Source organism: Callithrix jacchus, chromosome X, assembly GCF_049354715.1.
Source record: "Callithrix jacchus isolate 240 chromosome X, calJac240_pri, whole genome shotgun sequence".
Taxonomy (NCBI): Eukaryota; Metazoa; Chordata; class Mammalia; order Primates; family Cebidae; genus Callithrix; species Callithrix jacchus.
This window is the reverse complement of record NC_133524.1, coordinates 60,713,481-60,733,517: the sequence shown is the minus strand read 5'-3', so window position 1 is coordinate 60,733,517 and position 20,037 is coordinate 60,713,481. Positions and strand designations below refer to the sequence as shown.

The 20,037-nt window shown below is 37.6% G+C and overlaps 1 protein-coding gene across 7 annotated transcripts in view; it reads left to right on the top strand.

The window, feature by feature from the left end:
- Positions 1–20,037, top strand: part of SPIN4 (spindlin family member 4) — a 292,612-nt gene that overhangs the window by 2,924 nt on the left and 269,651 nt on the right. The window contains exon 2 of one of the 7 annotated variants that reach the window (XM_078362633.1): positions 1,754–1,866. The exons of the other annotated variants lie outside the window; for them this stretch is intronic. The gene's annotated coding sequence lies outside the window, so the exon portion shown is untranslated. The remainder of the gene's footprint in view (positions 1–1,753; positions 1,867–20,037) is intronic. 7 annotated transcript variants of the gene reach the window in all.

Here is a 20,037-nt window from a genome sequence, read left to right as displayed (position 1 = left end):
TTGATATTTTGATACAAGCATCCAATGAATAATGATAAAATCTGGGTAACTGGGATATCCATCATTTCAAACAACTATATTTTTGTGTGTTGGGAGCATTCCAATCTACTGCCTATTTTGAAATGTACAATAAATTATTGTTAGCTGTAGTGGCCCTATTGTACTACTGAACACTAGACTAGATCTTCCTTCTATCTAACTGTATTTTTGTTCCCAGTAACCACCTGTCTTTATCTCTCCCACCCAACTACCATTCCCAGCCTCTGGTAGCCAACATTCTATTCATTACCTCCATAAGGTGAATTATTTTAGTTTTTATATATGTATGAAAACATGTGACATTTGTCTCTGTTTGCTTGGCTTATTTCACTTAACATAATGTCTTCCAGTTCCAGCTATGCTGTTGCAAATGACAGGATTCCATGATTTTTTGTGGCTCAATAAAATTTCATTTTATATATATATATATATACACCATATTATCTATATCCATTTATTCATTGATGAACATCTAGGTTGATTACCTATCTTAGGTATCATGTATAATGCTGCAATAAACCTGGGAGTGCCACTATCTGTTCAATAACTAGCATAGAGCTCTATTAGAAAAGTAAGGGCAAGAAACAGCATGTACCCAATGATGTTATTTATGGGCTTCAGTGTTTTATGCAGTGAATTGTAGTATTAGAAAAAACTTACCTGGTTTACTACATATTACCAGACAAAATATAATAGTAACTTATTTTTGAGGTAGCATATATATGGTGGCACACATAGAATATGTTTTTCCTTACACTTTTCTTCATCTTAAAAATACATCTTTAAGGTACATAATAAACTGTTTAAAAAATTCTAGGTTGTCAGCCACAAGGTGCTTTTTAGTGAGGTACATAATACCTTTAATGAAATATTCTTACCAAAAAGTTCATTGAAATCTGGTCAAGTCTCTAAATTGAATAATTTATGGGAAATGCAAAGTACAGAATTACATGAAAAATGACATCATTGTATCCAGTCAGAAAAATCCAGCCTGTGGGAAACTCTGCAAGGCAGATACGGATTTTTAGACAAATACATTTAAATAAAAAAACAGGGATTGAAGTGGTTCATAAAATCTACAGATTAAAAGAGAATTAAGAAGCGTATCAACCACTTGCAATGTATAAAAGCACATCTGTATCCTGATTTAAGCAAGCATATTGTTCAAGACAGATAAAACATTGCTGATGGCAATGTAAGCTAGTATAATGCTTTTGAAAGCATTGCTTCTTGGTCCTTTAAGTGAACAAAGCTAAGAAACATATGTATATATACACCCACAAAAATATTCACATCTACATTTATTTCTGTATCTATCATATCTATGACTAACAAATAATATGGCTTTATCTTTTGGCTTACCAATCTCGTTTCTAAAAATTTTCCCTGTAGATATACTTTCTTTATATATATATATGTACTTGAAGTTCTGGGGTACATGTGCAGAATATGCAAGTTTGTTACATAGATAAACGTGTGCCATGGTGGTTTGATGCACCCATCAACCTATCATCTACATTAGGTATTGCTCCTAATACTATCACTCCCCTTGCCTCCCAGCCTTCGACAGGCCTTGGTGTGTGATGATCCCCTCCCTGTGTCCTCTTGTTCTCATTGTTCAACTCCCAGTTATTAATAAGAACATGTGATGTTTCATTTTCTGTTCTTATGTTAGTTTGCTTGAAATGATGGTTTTCTTTTTTTTTTTTGTCAGAAGAAATATTTAATAGGATCTTACAAACAGAAGTGATATCTGCGGTGGTCATGTGATGGTGGATCCCTACATTCACCATCCAGGAAGTATCATTTGTATAGCAAGCTTTCAAGGTACAAACATGTGCAGCTGATTACATCTCAGTCTTTCTTGCTGTAACCTATGACCACTGGGGAGGTTAGATAAGCATCTTTATACAGGGCTACATATGCTAAAGGCATTGCTTAAATACTTTGCTGCAGAACATCCTGGTATGCAGGGGTCAAACATCAGTTATTTAATTTATTTATTTATTTTGAAGTTCATTTTATTTTAATTTTTTATTGCATTTTAGGTTTTGGGGTACATGTGCAGAACATGCAAGACTGTTGCATAGGTACACACATGGCAGTGTGTTTTGCTTCCTTTCTCCCCTTAACCCACATTTGGCATTTCTCTCCAGGCTATCCCTCCCCAGCTCCCCCTTATTGGCCCTCCCCTTTTCCTCCCAATAGACCCCAGAGTTTAGTACTCCCCTCCCTGTTTCCATGTGTTCTCATTTTTCATCACCCGCCTATGAGTGAGAATATGCGGTATTTCATTTTCTGTTCTTGTGTCAGTTTGCTGAGAATGATGTTCTCCAGATTCATCCATGTCCCTACAAACGACATGAACTCATCATTTCTGATTGCTGCATAATATTCCATGGTGTATATGTGCCACATTTTCCCAATCCAGTCTATCATCAATGGGCATTTGGGTTGATTCCAGGTCTTTGCTATTGTAAACAGTGCTGCAATGAACATTCATTTGCATGTGTCCTTATAGTAGAACGATTTATAGTCCTTTGGATATATACCCAGTAATGGGATTGCTGGGTCAAATGGAATTTCTATTTCTAAGGCCATGAGGAATCGCCACACTGTCTTCCACAATGGTTGAACTAAGGTACACTCCCACCAACAGTGTAAAAGTGTTCCTTTTTCTCCACATCCTCTCCAACATCTGTTGTCTCCAGATTTTTTAATGTTCGCCATTCTAACTGGCGTGAGATGCTATCTCAATGTGGTTTTGATTTGTATCTCTCTGATGACCAGTGATGAGGAGCATTTTTTCATATGATTGTTGGCATCATATATGTCTTCTTTCGTGAAGTGTCTGTTCATATCCTTCACCCAATTTTGAATGGGCTTCTTTGTTTTTTTCCTGTGTATCTGTTTGAGTTCTTTGTAAATTCTGGATATCAGCCCTTTGTCAGATGGGTAAACTGCAAAAACTTTTCCCATTCTGTTGGTTGCTGATTCACTTTAGTAACTGTTTCTTTTGCAGTGCAGAAGCTGTGGAGTTTCATTAGGTCCCATTTGTCTCTTTTGGCTTTTGTTGCCAATGCTTTTGGTGTTTTGTTCATGAAGTCCTTGCCTACTCCTATGTCCTGGATGGTTTTGCCTAGATTTCCTTCTAGGGTTTTTATGGTGCCAGGTCTTATGTTTAAGTCTTTAATCCATCTGGAGTTAATTTTAGTGTAAGGTGTCAGAAAGGCGTCCAGTTTCTGCTTTCTGCACATGGCTAGCCAGTATTCCCAACACCATTTATTAAACAGGGAATCCTTTCCCCATTGCTTGTTTTTGTCAGGTTTCTCCAAGATTGTATGGTTGTAGATATGTTGTGTTGCCTCCGATGCCTCTGTTCTGTTACATTGGTCTATATCTCTGTTTTGGTACCAGTACCTTGCTGTTTTGATTACTGTAGCCTTGTAGTATAGTTTGAAATCCGGTAGTGTGATGCCCCCCGCTGTGTTCTTTTTGCTTAGAATTGACTTGGCTATGCGGGCTCTCTTTTGGTTCCATATGAAGTTCATGGTGGTTTTTTCCAGTTCTGTGAAGAAAGTCAATGGTAGCTTGATGGGGATAGCATTGATGCTGTAAATTACTTTAGGCAGTATAGCCATTTTCATGATATTAATTCTTCCTAACCATGAACATGGAATGTTTCTCCATCTGTTTGTGTCCTCTCTTATATCGTTGAGCAGTGTTTTGTAGTTTTCTTTGAAGAGGTCCCTTACGTTCCTTGTGAGTTGTATTCCGAGGTATTTTATTCTTTTTGTAGCAATTGTGAATGGCAGTTCGTTCTTGATTTGGCTCTCTTTCAGTCTGTTATTGGTGTAGAGGAATGCTTGTGATTTTTGCACGTTGATTTTATATCCTGAGACTTTGCTGAAGTTGCTTATCGGTTTCAGGAGTTTTTGGGCTGAGGTGATGGGGTTTTCTAGGTATACTATCATGTCGTCTGCAAATAGAGACAATTTGGCTTCCTCCTGTCCTATTTGAATACCCTTTATTTCTTTTTCTTGCCTGATTGCTCTGGCTAGAACTTTCAGTACTATATTGAATAGGAGTGGTGAAAGAGGGCATCCTTGTCTAGTGCCGGATTTCAAAGGGAATGCTTCCAGTTTTTGCCCATTAAGTACGATATTGGCTGTTGGATTGTCATAAATAGCTTTTATTACTTTGAGATACGTTCCATCGATACTGAGTTTATTGAGGGTTTTTAGCATAAAGGGCTGTTGAATTTTGTCGAATGCCTTCTTTCCGTCAATTGAGATAATCATGTGGTTTTTGTTTTTGGTTCTGTTTATGTGGTGAATTACGTTTATAGACTTGCATAGGTGGAACCAGCCTTGCATCCCCGGGATGAATCCTACTTGATCATGCTGGATAAGTTTTTTTGATTTGCTGTTGCAATCGGCTTGCCAATATTTTATTGAAGATTTTTGCGTCTATGTTCATCATGGATATTGGCCTGAAGTTTTCTTTTCTTTTTGGGTCTCTGCTGGGTTTTGGTATCAGGATGATATTGGTCTCATAAAATGATTTGGGAAAGATTCCCTCTTTTTGGATTATTTGGAATAGTTTCAGAAGGAATGGTACCAGCTCCTCTTTGTGTGTCTGGTAGAATTCGGCTGTGAACCCATCTGGACCTGGGCTCTATTTGTGTTAGGCTCTTAATTGCTGCCTCGATTTCTGACCTTGTTATTGGTCTATTCATAGTTTCAGCTTTTTTCTGGTTTAGGCTTGGGAGGATACAGGAGTCCAGGAATTTATCCATTTCTTCCAGGTTTACTAGTTTATGTGCATAGAGTTGTTTGTAATATTCTCTGATGATGGTTTGAATTTCTGTGGAATCTGTGGTGATTTCCCCTTTATCATTTTTTATTGCATCTATTTGGTTGTTCTCTCTTTTCTTTTTAATCAATCTGGCTCATGGTCTGTCTATTTTGTTGATCTTTTCAAAAAACCAGCTCTTGGATTTATTGGTTTTTTGAAGGGTTTTTCGTGTCTCTATCTCCTTCAGTTCAGCTCTGATCTTAGTTATTTCTTGTCTTCTGCTGGGTTTTGAGTTTTTTTGATCTTGCTCCTCTAGGTCTTTCAATTTTGATGATAGGGTGTCAATTTTGGATCTCTCCATTCTCCTCATATGGGCACTTATTGCTATGTATTTTCCTCTAGACACTGCTTTAAATGTGTCCCAGAGATTCTGGCATGTTGTGTGTTCGTTCTCATTGGTTTCGAAGAACTTCCTTATTTTTGCCTTCATTTCATTGTTTATCCAGTCAACATTCAAGAGCCAGTTGTTTGGTTTCCATGAAGCTGTGCGGTTCTGGGTTAGTTTCTGAATTCTGAGTTCTAACTTGATTGCACTATGGTCTGAGAGACTGTTTGTTATGATTTCAGTTGTTTTGCATTTGCTGAGGAGTGCTTTACTTCCAATTATGTGGTCAATTTTAGAGTAGGTGTGACGTGGTGCTGAGAAGAATGTATATTCTGTGGATTTGGGGTGGAGAGTTTTGTAAATGTCTATCAGGTTTGCTTGCTCCAGGTCTGAGTTCAAGCCCTGGATATCCTTGTTGATTTTCTGTCTGGTTGATCTGTCCAATATTGACAGTGGAGTGTTAAAGTCTCCCACTATTATTGTGTGGGAGTCTAAGTCTCTTTGTAAGTAAGTCATTAAGAACTTGTTTTATGTATCTGGGTGCTCCTGTATTGGGTCCATATATGATTAGGATCATTAGCTCTTCTTGTTGTATCAATCCTTTTACCATTATGTAATGGCCTTCTTTGTCTCTTTTGATCTTTGTTGCTTTAAAGTCTATTTTATCCGAGATGAGAATTGCAACTCCTGCTTTTTTTTGCTCTCCAAATGCTGGGTAAATCTTCCTCCATCTCTTTGTTTTGAGCCTTTGTGTTTCCTTGCATGTGAGATGGGTTTCCTGGATACAGCACACTGATGGGTTTTGGATTTTTATCCAATTTGCCAGTCTGTGTCTTTTGATTGGTGCATTTAGTCCATTTACATTTAGGGTTAATATTGTTATGTGTGAATTTGATACTGTCATTTTGATACTAGCTTCCTGTTTTGCCCGTTAGTTGTTGTAGATTCTTCATTATGTTGATGCTCTTTAGCATTTAGTGTGATTTTGGAATGGGTGGTACTGGTTGTTTTTTTCTATGTGTAGTGCCTCTTTCAGGAGCTCTTTTAAAGCAGGCCTGGTGGTGACAAAATCTCTGAGTACTTGCTTGGTCACAAAGGATTTTATGTTTCCTTCACTTCTGAAGCTCAGTTTTGCTCGATATGAAATTCTGGGTTGAAAGTTCTTTTCTCTAAGGGTGTTGAATATTGGCCCCCACTCTCTTCTGGCTTGTAGTGTTTCTGCTGAGAGATCTGCTGTGAGTCTGATGGCCTTCCCTTTGTGGGTGAGCTGACCTTTCTCTCTGGCTGCCTTTAGTATTTTCTCCTTTATTTCAACCTTGTTGAATCTGACGATTATGTGCCTTGGGGTTGCTCTTCTTGCAGAATATCTTTGTGGTGTTGTCTGTATTTCCTGCATTTGAGTGTTGGCCTGTCTTGGTAGGTGGGGGAAATTTTCCTGGATAATGCCCTGAAGAGCACTTTCCAGCTTGGATTCATTCTCTTCGTCACATTCTGGTACACCTATCAAACGTAGGTTAGGTCTCTTCACATAGTCCCACATTTCTTGGAGACTTCGTTCATTCCTTTTTGCACTTTTTTCTCTGATCTTGGTTTCTCATTTTATTTCATTGAGTTGATCTTTGACTTCTGATATTCTTTCGTCTGCTTGGTCAATTCGGCTGTTGAAACTTGTGCATGGTTTGTGAAGTTCTCGTATTGTTTTTTTCAGCTCCTTTAATTCATTCATATTCCTCTCTAGGTTATCCATTCTTGTTATCATTTCCTCAAATCTTTTTTCAGATCTTTTTTCAAGGTTCTTATTTTCTTTGCATTGATTTAAAACATGTTCTTTTAGCTCACAAAAGTTTCTTATTATCCACCTTTTGAAGTCTAATTCTGTCATTTCGTCACAGTCATTCTCCGTCCAGCTTTGTTCCCTTGCTGGTGAGGAGTTTTGGTCCTTTCTAGGAGGTGAAGTGTTCTGGTTTAGGGTGTTTTCCTCCTTTTTGCGCTGGTTTCTTTCCATCTTTGTGGATTTATCCACCTGTCATCTGTGTAGTTGCTGACTTCTCGATTGGTCTCTGAGTGGATGCCCAGATTGTTGATGATGAAGTATTTCTGTTACTTTGTTTTCCTTCTACCAGTCTAGCCCCTCCACTGTACAACTGCTGAGGTCCTCTCCAGGCCCTGCTTGTCTGGTGTGCACGTATAGCAGCTGTGGAACAGTGAGGGGATGCTACCAGTTTCTTTTTCTGCTATCTTTGTCCCAGAATGATGCCTGCCAAATGTCAGTCTTTTGGATTTAGAGGGTCAGGGAGCTGCTTGAGGAGACAGTCTGTACTGTATAGGAGCTCAAGTGCTGAGCTGTGAGCTGTGTTGTTCATTCAGGCCTGTTAAGCTGCTACATTTTATTCTGCTGCAGCAGAACTCATAAAAAAACCCTTTTTTTCTCAGATGCTCTGTCTCGGGGTGTTGGTGTTTTCTTTGTGAGTGTCCGTTGTGCTGTCCTGCCTAGCTAGGAGGCAGTCTAGTCACTATTTGCCTGCCTAGGCTCTGCCCTGCTGGTGTGAGGTTCGCCCTGTTGCTCTCTGCCCTGCTGCTGTGGTCTCCACCCTGCTGCCATGGGCTACGCCCTGCAGCGGAGTGTCTCTTTTGTAGCGGGTTGCCTCGGCAACTGCAGGCTGCATCAGCAATGGGCGTGTACCTCAGTAGGGGCAGATTGCCTCGGTAATGGCAGACGCCTCTCCCCCACGGAGCTGCACCATCCTGGGTTCAGCTGTGCCCGCAGGGAACCTCTCCACCCGGAGAGTTTGGAATTGCCGTTTTGTTTGTCCCACTGCGCTACCCCAAACGCTTTTTCCCTGGAATCTCCTGGCCTGGCTCACTGTCCAAGTCCCGTTCAGTCTCAAGTTCAGCCCTCTCAAGTCTCAGATTGCTGGTTCAGCAGGGCACCCAGACCAGTGCGCTTTGTGCGAAGCGCTATGTAGCGCCGCTGCACTACCAAGTCGGCTGCTGGCTGCAGCAGCTGCCAGCTTCACCAGCCTAAACCTCTGCCTGGCGTCCACGTCTCTTTTATACCTGGGAATTTCCCCATTCTGTGGGCAACAAAGATCCGTCTGGAAATGCAGCCCTGAATCACCCTCTCCGCGCATTCACCGAGAGCTTTAATCCTGGGTTGTTCTCACCGCGCCATCTTGAGTCCCTCCGGAATGATGGTTTTCAACTTCATCCATGTCCCTGCAAAGGACATGGGCTCATCCTTTTTTATGGATGCATAGTATTCCATGGTGTATATATGCTACATTTTCTTTAACCAGTCTATCATTGTGAGCATTTGGGATGATTCCAAATCTTTGCTATTGTGAACAGTGCCACAATAAACATATGTGTGCATGTGTCTTTATAGTAAAGTGATTTATAATCCTTTGAGTATATACCCAGTAGTGGGATTACTAGGTCAAGTGGTATTTCTATTTCTAGGTCCTTGAGGAATTGCCACACTGTCTTCCACCATGGTTGAAGTAATTTACACTCCCACCATCAGTGTAAAAGCATTCTGATTTCTCTACATCCTCTCCAGCATTTGTTGTCTCCTGACATTTTAATGATTACCATTTTTACTGATGTGAGATGGTATCTCATTGTGGTTTTGATTTGCATTTCTCTAATGACCAGTAATGAGAAATGCAAATCAAACATGTTTTCATGCATTTGTTGACTGCATAAATGTCCTTTTTTTGACTAATGTTCATATCCTTTGCCCACTTTTGGATGTTTTTTTTTCTTGTAAATTTGTTTAAGTTATTTGTAGATTCTAGATATTAGCCTTTGTCAGATGGATATAGTGCAAAAATTTTCTGACATTCTGTAGGTTGCCTGTCTACACAAATAATAGTCTTTTTTTGCTATGCAGAAGCTCTTTAGTTTAATTAGATACCATTTGTCAATTTTGGCTTTTGTTGCCATTGCTTTTGTTGTTTTAGTCATGAAGTCTTTGCCCATGCCTATGTCCTGAATGGTATTATCTGGGTTTTCTTCTAGTTATTTTATGGTTTTAGTTCTTATGTTTAAGTTTGTAATCCATCTTGAGATAAGTTTTGTATAAGTTGTAAGGAAGGGGTTCAGTTTCAGTTTTCTGCATATGGCTAGCCAGTTTTCCCAACGCCATTTATTAAATAGGGAATCCTTTCCCCATGGCTTGTTTTTGTCTGGTCTGTCAAAGATCAGATGGTTGTAGATGTGTGGTAGTATTTCTGAGGTCTCTGTTCTCTGTTTTCTCTTCTGTTCCATTGGCCTATATCTCTGTTTTGATACCAGTGCCATGCTGTTTTGGTTACTCTAGCCTTGTAATATAGTTTGAAATCAGGTAGCATGATGTCTCTAGCTTTGTTCTTTTTGCTTAGGATTGTCTTTGCTATGCAGGCTCTTTTTTGTTACCATACGAAATTTAAAGTAGATATTCCAATTCTGTGAAGAAAGTCAGTGGTAGCTTGATGGGGATTGTACTGAATCTATAAATTACTTTGACCAGTATGGCTATTTTCACAATAATGATTTTTTCTATTTGTGAGCATGGAATGTTTTTTCATTTGTTTGTGTCATTTCTTATTTCCTTGAGCAGTGGTTTGTAGTTCTCCTTAAAGAGGTCCTTCAGATCCTTTATAAGTTGTATTTCTAGGTATTTTATTCTCTTTGTAGCAATTGTGAATGGGAGTTCACTCGTGATTTGGCTCTTTGTCTGTTATTGGTGTATAGAAATGCTTGTGATTTTTGCACATTGATTTTGTAACCTTAAACTTTACTGAAGTTGCTTATCAAGTTAAGGAGATTTGGGGCTGAGATGATGGGGTTTTCTAAATATACAATTGTTTTATCTGTAAACAGAGACAATTCAATTTTTTCATTTCCTAATTGAATACCTTTTATTTCTTTCTCTTTCCTGATTGCCCTGGCCAGAACTTCCAGTAATATGTTGAATCAGAGTGGTGAGAGAGGGCATCCTTGTCTTGTGCTGGTTTTCAAAGGAATGCTTCCAGTTGTTGTCCATTCAGTATGATATTAGCTGTGGGTTTGTCATAAATAGCTCTTATTATTTTGAGATACATTCCATTAATACCTAGTTTATTGAGAGTTTTTATCATGAAGGGCTGTTGAATTTTGTCAAAGGCCTTTTCTTCATCTATTGAGATAATTATTTTTTTTTCCCATTGGTTCTGTTTATGTGATGGTGTATGTTTATTAACTTGCATATGTTGAACCAGCCTTACATCCCAGGGATGAATCTGGTTTGATTTTGGTGGATAAGCTCTTTGATGTGCTGCTGGATTTGGTTTACTGATATTTTATTGAGGATTTTTACATCGATGTTCATCAGAGATATTGGCCTGAAACCTTTTTTTATTGTGTCCCTGGCAGCTTTTGGTATCAGGATGATGCTGGCCTCAGAAAATAAGTTAGGGGGATTTCCTCTTTTTCTATAGTTTGGAATAGTTTCAGAAGAAATGATACCAGCTTCTCTTTGTACCTCTGGTAGAATTCAGCTGTGTATCCATCTGGTTCTGGACGTTTTTGGTTAGTTCACAGTTAATTGCTGCCTCAACTTAAGAACTTGTTTTTGGTCTACTCAGGGATTCAACTTCTTCCTGTTTCAATCTTGGGAGGGTGTATGTGTCCAGGAATTTATCCATTTCTTCTAGATTTTCTAGTTTATTTGCATAGAGATGTTTATAGTATTCTCGGATGGTAGTTTGTATTTCTGTGGGATCAGTGATGATATCCTCTTCATCATTTTTTATTGTGTCTATTTGATTCTTCTCTCTTTTCTTTTTTCCTAGTCTGGCTAGTGGTCTATTTTGTTGATCTTTTCAAAAAACCAGCTCCTGGATTCACTGATATTTTGAAGAGTTTTTCATGTCTCTATCTCCTTCAGTTCTCCTCATCTTAGTTATTTATTGTGTTTTGCGAGCTTTTGAATTTGTTTGCTCTTGCTTCTCGTTATGTTAATTGTGATGTTAGGGTGTCGATTTAAGATCTATCCTGCTTTCTCCTGTGTACATTTAGTGCGATAAATTGCCTTCTACACACTGCTTTAAATGTGTCTCAGAGATTCTGGTTCGTTGTATCTTTGTTCTCATTGGTTCCAAAGAACATCTTTATTTCTGTCTCATAGGAGCAGGTTGTTCACTCTCCATGTAGTTGTGCAATTTTGTGTGAGTTTCCTAATCTTGAGTTGTAATTGGATTACACTGTGGTCTGAGAGACTGTTGGTTAAGATTTCTATTCTTTTGCATTTGCTAAGGAATGTTTTACTTCCAATTATGTGGTCAATTTTAGAATAAGTGCAATGTGATGCTGAGAAAAGTGTATATTCTGTTGATTTGGGGTGGAGAGTTCTGTAGATGTCTATTAGGTCTGCTTGGTCCAGATCTGAGTTCAAGTCCTGGATGTCCTTGTTAATTTTCTGTCCCATTTATCTGTCTAATGTTGACAGTGGGCTGTTGAAGTCTTCCACTATTATTGTGTTGGAGTCTAAGTCTCTTTGTTGGCCTCTAAGAAATTGCTTTATGAATCTGGATGCTTCTGTACTGGGTGCATGTATATTTAGGATAGTTAGCTCTTCTTGTTGCATTGATCCCTTTACCATTATGTAATGCCCTTCTTTGTCGCTTTTGATCTTTGTTGATTTAAAGTCTGTTTTAACAGAGAGTAGGAATCCAACCCCTGCTTTTTTTTTTCTTTCCATCTGCTTGGTAAATCTCCATCTCTGTAGTTTGAGCCTATGTGTGTCTTTGCATTTGAGATGGGTCTCGTGAATACAGCACACTGATGAATCTTGACTTTTTATCCAATTTTCCAGTCTGTGTCTTTTAATTGGGACATCCAACCCATTTACATTTAAGGTTAATATTGTTATGTGTAAATTTGATTCTGACATATGATACTAGCTGGTTATTTTGTCCATTATTTGATGCAGTTTTTTCATAGCATTGATGGTGTTTACAATTTGGTATGCTTTTGCAGTGGCTGGTACTGGTTGTTCCTTTCCATATTTAGTGCTTCTTCAAGGAGCTCTTGTAAGGCAGGCCTGCTGTTGACAAAACATCTTAGCATTTTTTTTCTGTAAAAGCTTTTTTTCTCCTTTGCTTATTAGGTTTAGTTTGACTGGATATGAAGTTCCAGGTTGACAATTCTTTTCTTTAAGTATGTTGAATATTGGCCTTCAGTTTCTTCTGGCTTCTAGGGTTTCTGCAGAGAGTTCCACTGTAATCTTATGGGCTTCCCTTTGTGGGTAACCTGGCATTTCTCTATGGCTGCCTTAATATTTTTTCCTTCATTTCAACCTGGTGAATCTGAAAATTATGTGTCTTGGCATTGCTCTTCTCGAGGAATATATTTGTGGTGTTCTCTGTATTTCCTTAATTTGAATGTTTGCCTGCCTTGCTAGGTTGAGAAATTTCTCCTGGATATATCTTCAAGAGTGTTTTCCAACTGGCTTCCATTCTTCCCATCACTTTTAGGTACACCAGTGAAATATATATTTGGTCTTTCCACATAGTTCCCTATGTCTTTGAGGCTTTGTTCGTTAATTTTCACTCTTTGTTCTCTAATCTTGTCGTCTCGCTTTATTTTATTGAGTTGATCTTCAATCTCTGATATCCTTTCTTTGGCTTGATTGATTCAGCTATTGATATGCTTGCATATGCTTCACAAAGTTCTCATGCCATGTTTTTCAGCTCCATCGGGTCATTTTTCTTCTTCTCTAAACTGGTTATTACAGCTAGCAATTTGTCTAAATCTTTTAAAGGCTCTTATCTCTCTTGCATTAAGTTAGAACATGCTCCTTTAGCTCAGAGGAATTTCTTATTATCCACCTTCTGAAGCCTACTTCTGTTAGTCCGTCAAACTCATTCTCCTTCCAGTTTTGTTCCCTGCTGTCAAGGAGCTATGATCCTTTGAAGAGAAGAGGCATTCTGGTTTTTGCAATTTTCAGCCTTTTTGCACTGGTTTCTCCTTATCTTCGTGGATTTATCTACATTTGATCTTGGATGTTGATGACCTTCAGATGGGGTCTCTGAGTGGATATCCTTTCTGTTGAGGTGGATATTGTTCCTTTCTGGTTGTTAGTTTTCTTTCTAACAGGTCCCACTGCTGCAGATCTGCTGGAGTTTGCTGGTGGTCCACTCCAGACCCTGTTTGCTTGGGTATCACCAGCAGAAGCTGCAGATCACAATGATTGCTGCCTTTTCCTTCCTCTGGAAGCTTCATCCCAGAGGGGCACCCACCAGATGCCAGCCAGAGCTCTCCTGTATGAGATATTTTTCAGCTTCTATTGGGAGATGTCTCCAAGTCAGGAGACAGGGGGTCGGGTCTGACTTGAAGAGGCAGTCTGTCCCTTAGCAGAGCTTGAACACTGTGCTGGGAGATCTGCTGTTCTCTTCAGAGACATCAGGTAGGGATGTTTAAGTCTGCTGAAGCTGTGCTCACAGATACCCCTTGCCCTACATGCTCTGTCCCAGGGAGATGGGGGGTTTATGTATAAGTCCCCCATTGGGCTGCTGCCTTTTTTCTGAGATGCACTGGCCAGAGAGGAGGAATTTAGAAAGACAGACTGGCCACAGATGCCTTGCTGAGCTGCAGTGGGCTCCGCTCAGTTTGAACTTTCTGGTGGCTTTGTTTACACCATGAGGGGAAAGCTGCCTCACCCCACAGAGCTCGACCATCCTAGGTCGACCTCAGACTGCTGTGCTGGTAGTGAAGAATTTCAAGCCAGTGATTAGCTTGCTGTTCTCTGTGGGGGTGGGACCAGCAGATCCAGACTACTTGGCTCCCTGGCTTCTGCACCCCTTCCAGGGGAGTGAAGGGTTCTGTCTCACTGGCATTCCCTGTGCCACTGGGGTATGCAAACCAACAAATAAACGAAGTCCTGCAACTAGCTTGGTGTTTGCCCAAATGGCTACCCAGTTTTGTGCTTGAAACCTAGGGCCCTGGTGGCATAGGTACCGGAGGGAATTTCCTGGTCTGTCCCTTGTGTAGACCATGGGAAAAGCACAGTATCTGGGCCTGAATGACCATTCTACCCAGTACAGTCTCTCACAGCTTCCCTTGGCTAGGGGAGAGAAATCCCCTGACCTCTTGCACTTCCTGGGTGAGGCGACTCCACCCTGCTTTGGCTTGCCCTTCATGAGCTGCACCCACTGTCCAACCAGTCCCAATGATATGAACCAGGTACCTCAATTGGAAATGCAGAAATCACCTGCCCTCTGCATCAGTCTTGCTGGGAGCTGCAGACTAGAGCTGTTCATATTCGGCCATCTTGCCAGTGACCTCTGTAGATACACTTTCAACAATACAAAAATGAATATGCACGTAGTTATTCAGTGAATATGCAACATTATTTATAATTGCAAAATGTTGGAAACAATAAAAATACCCATATACACTATGACACATTCACATAGTAGAGTGACATGTAGCTGTAAAAAAGAAAATAGAAGATCATTATGAGCTGATATGGAGTGATATCTAGAACATATCATTAAATTAAAAGTGTTAAAGGCAAAAGAATAACTGTAATATGTTACCCTTCATGTGATAAAAGAGGTGTAAAAATAAACACATATATCTGCTTAATGTGCAAAAGACATACAGAAAACCAGAGACTTAACGAGAGGTTACCAGTAATTAGTGTGTATGGGGTGCAAAGCATGAGAGAATGAGAATGGGGTGGTAGAAAAGAGGGGGAGCAACAGCTCTGTGAATATACTTTTGTGGTGTAGCTGTAACACTTAGAGCCATGAGAATGTTTCACATACCCTCCAAAAATAAGTAATTTAAATAAATCATGATTTGGGAAGAACCAAAAGTCCAATGCAATTACAATTGAACCTAGCTATGTTACAAATGAGTAATAAAACCACACTGAGGGGAGTGGGGAAGAAAAAAAAATTAAACTAACTTATGTAACTGTGGAAAATACTATTAAGAATGCATATTGTAAGGCTAAAGACAATGGTAAATGTACACAGCAATTGTACTCTAGTGAAGAAAGTTGTTTTTTACAGTGGTGTGTGTTAACAATTTTATAATTACTTAATGGGCATATTAGGACTGAATAAATATTGTGAGTAATAAGAGTCTTCTTCCTATTAAAGAAAGGGGTTATCAACAAGGGAAAGGGTGAAGGCTAAAATGAACTATGTGAATTAGAATCAGAGATATCAGTCTAAATGTGTGTATGTATGTATATATATATATGTTGTTTATATCTATATATAAATATAAATGTAAGAACACTACCAATAGATAAATATGTATATATTAATATATATACACATGTGCACACATAAGGATAGATATAGAAATAAATGTAGATGTGGATATTTGTCTGGGTGTATACATACATATATTTCCTAGCTTTGTTCACTGAGAGGACCTAGAAACAATGACATAACATCTTTGATCATGCTTAATGCCTGAATTGTGGTTTCTAAATTTTTTTTTTACAATAAAAGGAATTAGGGCTTTTTGGAGTCCAGGTTGATTTCAAACCTGGTGCAGTGGGAAAACTAGTGAAATTCTAATAAGATCTGTAGATTTGTTAACAGTACTCTTTCAATGTTAACTTCCTGATTTAAGTTATATTTTAAATTATGATCCTACATATAATATTAGGAGAAACAGAAAAGGATGTTCAATAAATTTCTGCACTATTTTTTTAAAAAATTTTTGCAATTTTCACCTAAGACAAGTTATCTCAACATTGAAAGATTTAAAAATGAGACTATTGGGGATATCTGAATACTGGCTATGTGATGATATTAAATAATTATTGTTAATTTTTACTGGTGATAATAGGATCATGGTTTTTAGAAATTATTGTCTTTAGAGATTGATTCAGAAATATTTACATATGGAATTATATGAAGCATGAGATTTGCTTGGAAATAATCAGTGTTACCTAATGGGTCCAGGGATAGATGAATTAATAACTGTGAAGCTCAGTAATGGGTATATGGGGGAGTTTGTGATTATTATTCTCTCTAGTTTTGTGTGAGTTAAGGATTTCCTATAATAAGTTAAAAAAACTAATTTAATGTAGAAAACTGGAAAATTGCAGAAGAGTGTAAGTAAATAACTTTAAATGTAAATAACTTTACTTTACATTTAAAGTTTATAAATCCTCCAGATATATATAATCACTGTTACATTTTGATCTGTGTTGTATATGCATGGGGGGCTGGTGCTCAACATTTGTTCTACCTTCTTACTATAACTTAATGCACTTCAGGAAAAAGAGTTGAAAGTACAAACTCAAGTCAGATTGCCTGGGTGACAGTCCCATTATTGCCATTTACTAGATGCTTGATGCTGAATAGAGTACTTAACTTCTCTGAATCTTAGTTTCCTGACTTATGAAATGAGAGTAATACTGTATGCTGTCACAACCAGTAAATACTGGTTGAGTATCCTTTATCTGAAATGCTTGGGACCAGAACTGTTTGAGTTTTGGGTGTTTTTTTCTCAAATTTTGGAGTATTTGCATTATACTTACCAATTCAGCATCCCTAATCCAAAAATCTGAAAAGTCGTGAATCTTAGAATTGAGGAAAAATGGCAGCACCTACCTCAGAGGTTTTTTTTTTAATGACAAGTAAATGAGTTTATAAATGCAAAATGCCAGGCCTGTGAGTATTCAGGAAATATGTTACCACTATCATCCTCATTACCATCATCATCACCATTAATATGCTACTGAAGAGTGCTCATGTAGGCCTGTCTGCATTTTTGTCCCTTTCAAGAAAGAAAACAAAATTATCTGGACCTTGTTGGGGATTTAATAGCCATTACTTCCGGGAGATAGATATTTTTATAATATTCTACGTTGATAACGTATAAGTATGTTCATTGCAGCATGGTTGGTAGAAGCAAAAATATGTGACATAGCCTAAATGCCCATCAACAGGAAATAGTCAAATGCATTGTGGAGATATTCCCACTGCAGTACTATACAATGATGCAAGAGAATGAGGGAAGAATAAGTAATAGTAGTGTAGTGACATGGAAAGATGTCTGTTATATTGACTAGTAAAGAAATCAAGTCTTAGGACCAAATGTATAGTCTGATATCACTCAAGTAGGACAAAGCTCATTTATTTGTGTGCATGTTCAGACAGATAGATAAATATGTTCCAAAAGTTTAAAAGTGGTTGCCTCTGAGGGATAGGATTCAAATCAGAGGGAGTTGAAATGAGACTTTAAGTTTTTCCCCTTGTATATCTAGGTATGATTTGATTTTTATACTATGTATTATTTTGTATTTAAAATACAATTTTTAAAAGTTGGGCATGACATTTTTTGAGAATATGTAAGTGTACTCAATACATTTCCAAGTAAGATTTGTTCTTTTAGCATCTTATTATATGCCATGAAAATTAAGAATGAAAACATAAAGTTTAAAACACTGTATTTTTGTCCTTTACAAATTGTGAAGTCCTTGTAGCCAGCACATTGTTATTGCTTTTCATAACTGTTAGGCTTGCTTATAATGGCCCAAGCATACTATTAATGTAGCAATATATTACTCTCGTTACTTTTAATTCCATTTGTCTCAAAGCAGGATTTGATAAAGGATGTCATAAAAATTAGGGTCTTTCTCATTAAAGTGGAAAAACAAAATTCATTTCTAGTGATACGGATTTATGACAATTTACAAATTACATATGACCCACAGCATAGTTTTTAAAATGGCTTTTCAAATAATTCATTGTGAAATTTGAGCTCCCTATATTCTGAGTCATCAACTTAAAGTTGATGACTCCCATATGCCTCACAGGTATATATCTCAAAAGTATATTTTGTACCATCAGAGAATACTATAAACACCTCTGCATAAATAAACTAGAAAGTCTAAAAGAAATGGATCTATTTCTGGACATATACACCCGAAGGGCTAATATCCAGAATCTACAAAGAACTTAAACAAATTTACAAGAAAAAAACAAACAACTTATCAAAAAGTGGGTGAAGGATATGAACAGACACTTTTCAAAAGAAGACATTTGTACAGCCAACAAACATGAAAAGAAAGCTCATCATCACTGGTCATTAGAGAAATGCAAATCAAAACCACAGTGAGATATCATCTCATGCCAGTTAGAATGGTGATCATTAAAATGTCAGGAAATAACAGATGCTGGAGAGCAGGTGGAGAAATATGAATGCTTTTACACTGTTGGTGGGAGGGTAAATTAGTTCAACCATTGTGGAAGACAGTGTGGCAATTTCTCAAGGATCTAGAACTGAAAGTACCATTTGATCCAGCAATCCCATTACTGGTATATACCCAAAGGATTATAAATCATTCTACTGTAAAGACACATGCACACATATGTTTATTGCAGCACTATTCACAATAGAATAAAACACATATGACCCACAAAACACATATGCTTATTGCAACACTATTCACTATTCACAATAGAAAGACTTGGAACCAACCCAAATGCTCATCATTGATAGACTGGATAAAGAAAATATGGCAATATGTAACCATAAGAAGTATGAGCTCATGTTCTTTGCAGGAACATGGATGAAACTGGAAGCCATCATTCTCAGAAAACTCACACAGGAATAGAAAAGCCAAACACCACATGTTCTCATAAGTGGGAGTTGAACAATAAGAACACATGGACACAGGGAAGGGAACATTACATCCTGGGGCTTTTGTCCGGGTGTGGGGGATTAGGGGAGATATGTTAATAATAATTTAAAAAGTGTAGTTTGGTATGAAGTCTTTTTCTAGTCATCTCAACCTGAAGTGTGACTTTACAGTCTCCCTCATGCCCACACATGAAGCAGATAATTTTTATGTATTTTAAATCTAAACTTGAACAGTCTGGAATTTCTTTCATTTATCAATATGAATGTAATACATAATTTCTAAATATATTCTAAAATAAGTGTTACCATGATTCATATTATGGTATTCATTTTTGTTATTTTATGCTTTGAGAACAAATAGTCCCAAAAGTGCAGTGATTTACAACAAAGATTTGTTTTTTACACACATTACTTTTTAGCTCTGGAGGTGTTCCATGTATCATTTTCTTTCCAGGATCTAGTTTGGTGGAGCCCCCAAGTCTGAAACAAGCTATTTGTAGAATACAAAGAGGAATGATGGAATCAGGCAATGTTTCTTAAAACTTAAACATGACATATGTCAATATCAAGCTTGACATCCACAGGGCAAGAAACTATAATCCTTTTATGGGGAGAGGTAACAAATAATTGGGAACATTAACACAATATACTGCAGTGATATTGCCACATTATAATTTTGAAACCTGATATTTTAATTGTATATGCCTTAATATATATATGAATATATAAATAATAAAAATCATTACAGAGAATTATGTAGTATTTCAAAAGGAACTGTATGTTAGAAAAGCACCAATCAAATATATTTTGACTATAAATTTTATAGACTGACTTCACATGATATAGTAATTATTATTGGGTTATTAGTAATAATCATCACTCAGATCAGTTAAATGAATATGATAATTCAGCCATTTTTCCAAATATATGTCAGATGTTGTTATCTCCTATTTATCTCTGAACTACAATTATTCCTGTATATTAATATCTATTTAATGGGGTTTGAGGACAAAAATAATTACTCAAGAAACACCATGTTAAGAGCAGGGACCTTGTTTTTTAATTTTTTTTTGTTTTGAAATATTTCAAATTTACAGAAAAGCCAAAAGGAATAATACAAAGAATATGTTCAACAGATTATACCATGCATCAATGAATACACTCATCATGGGATACTG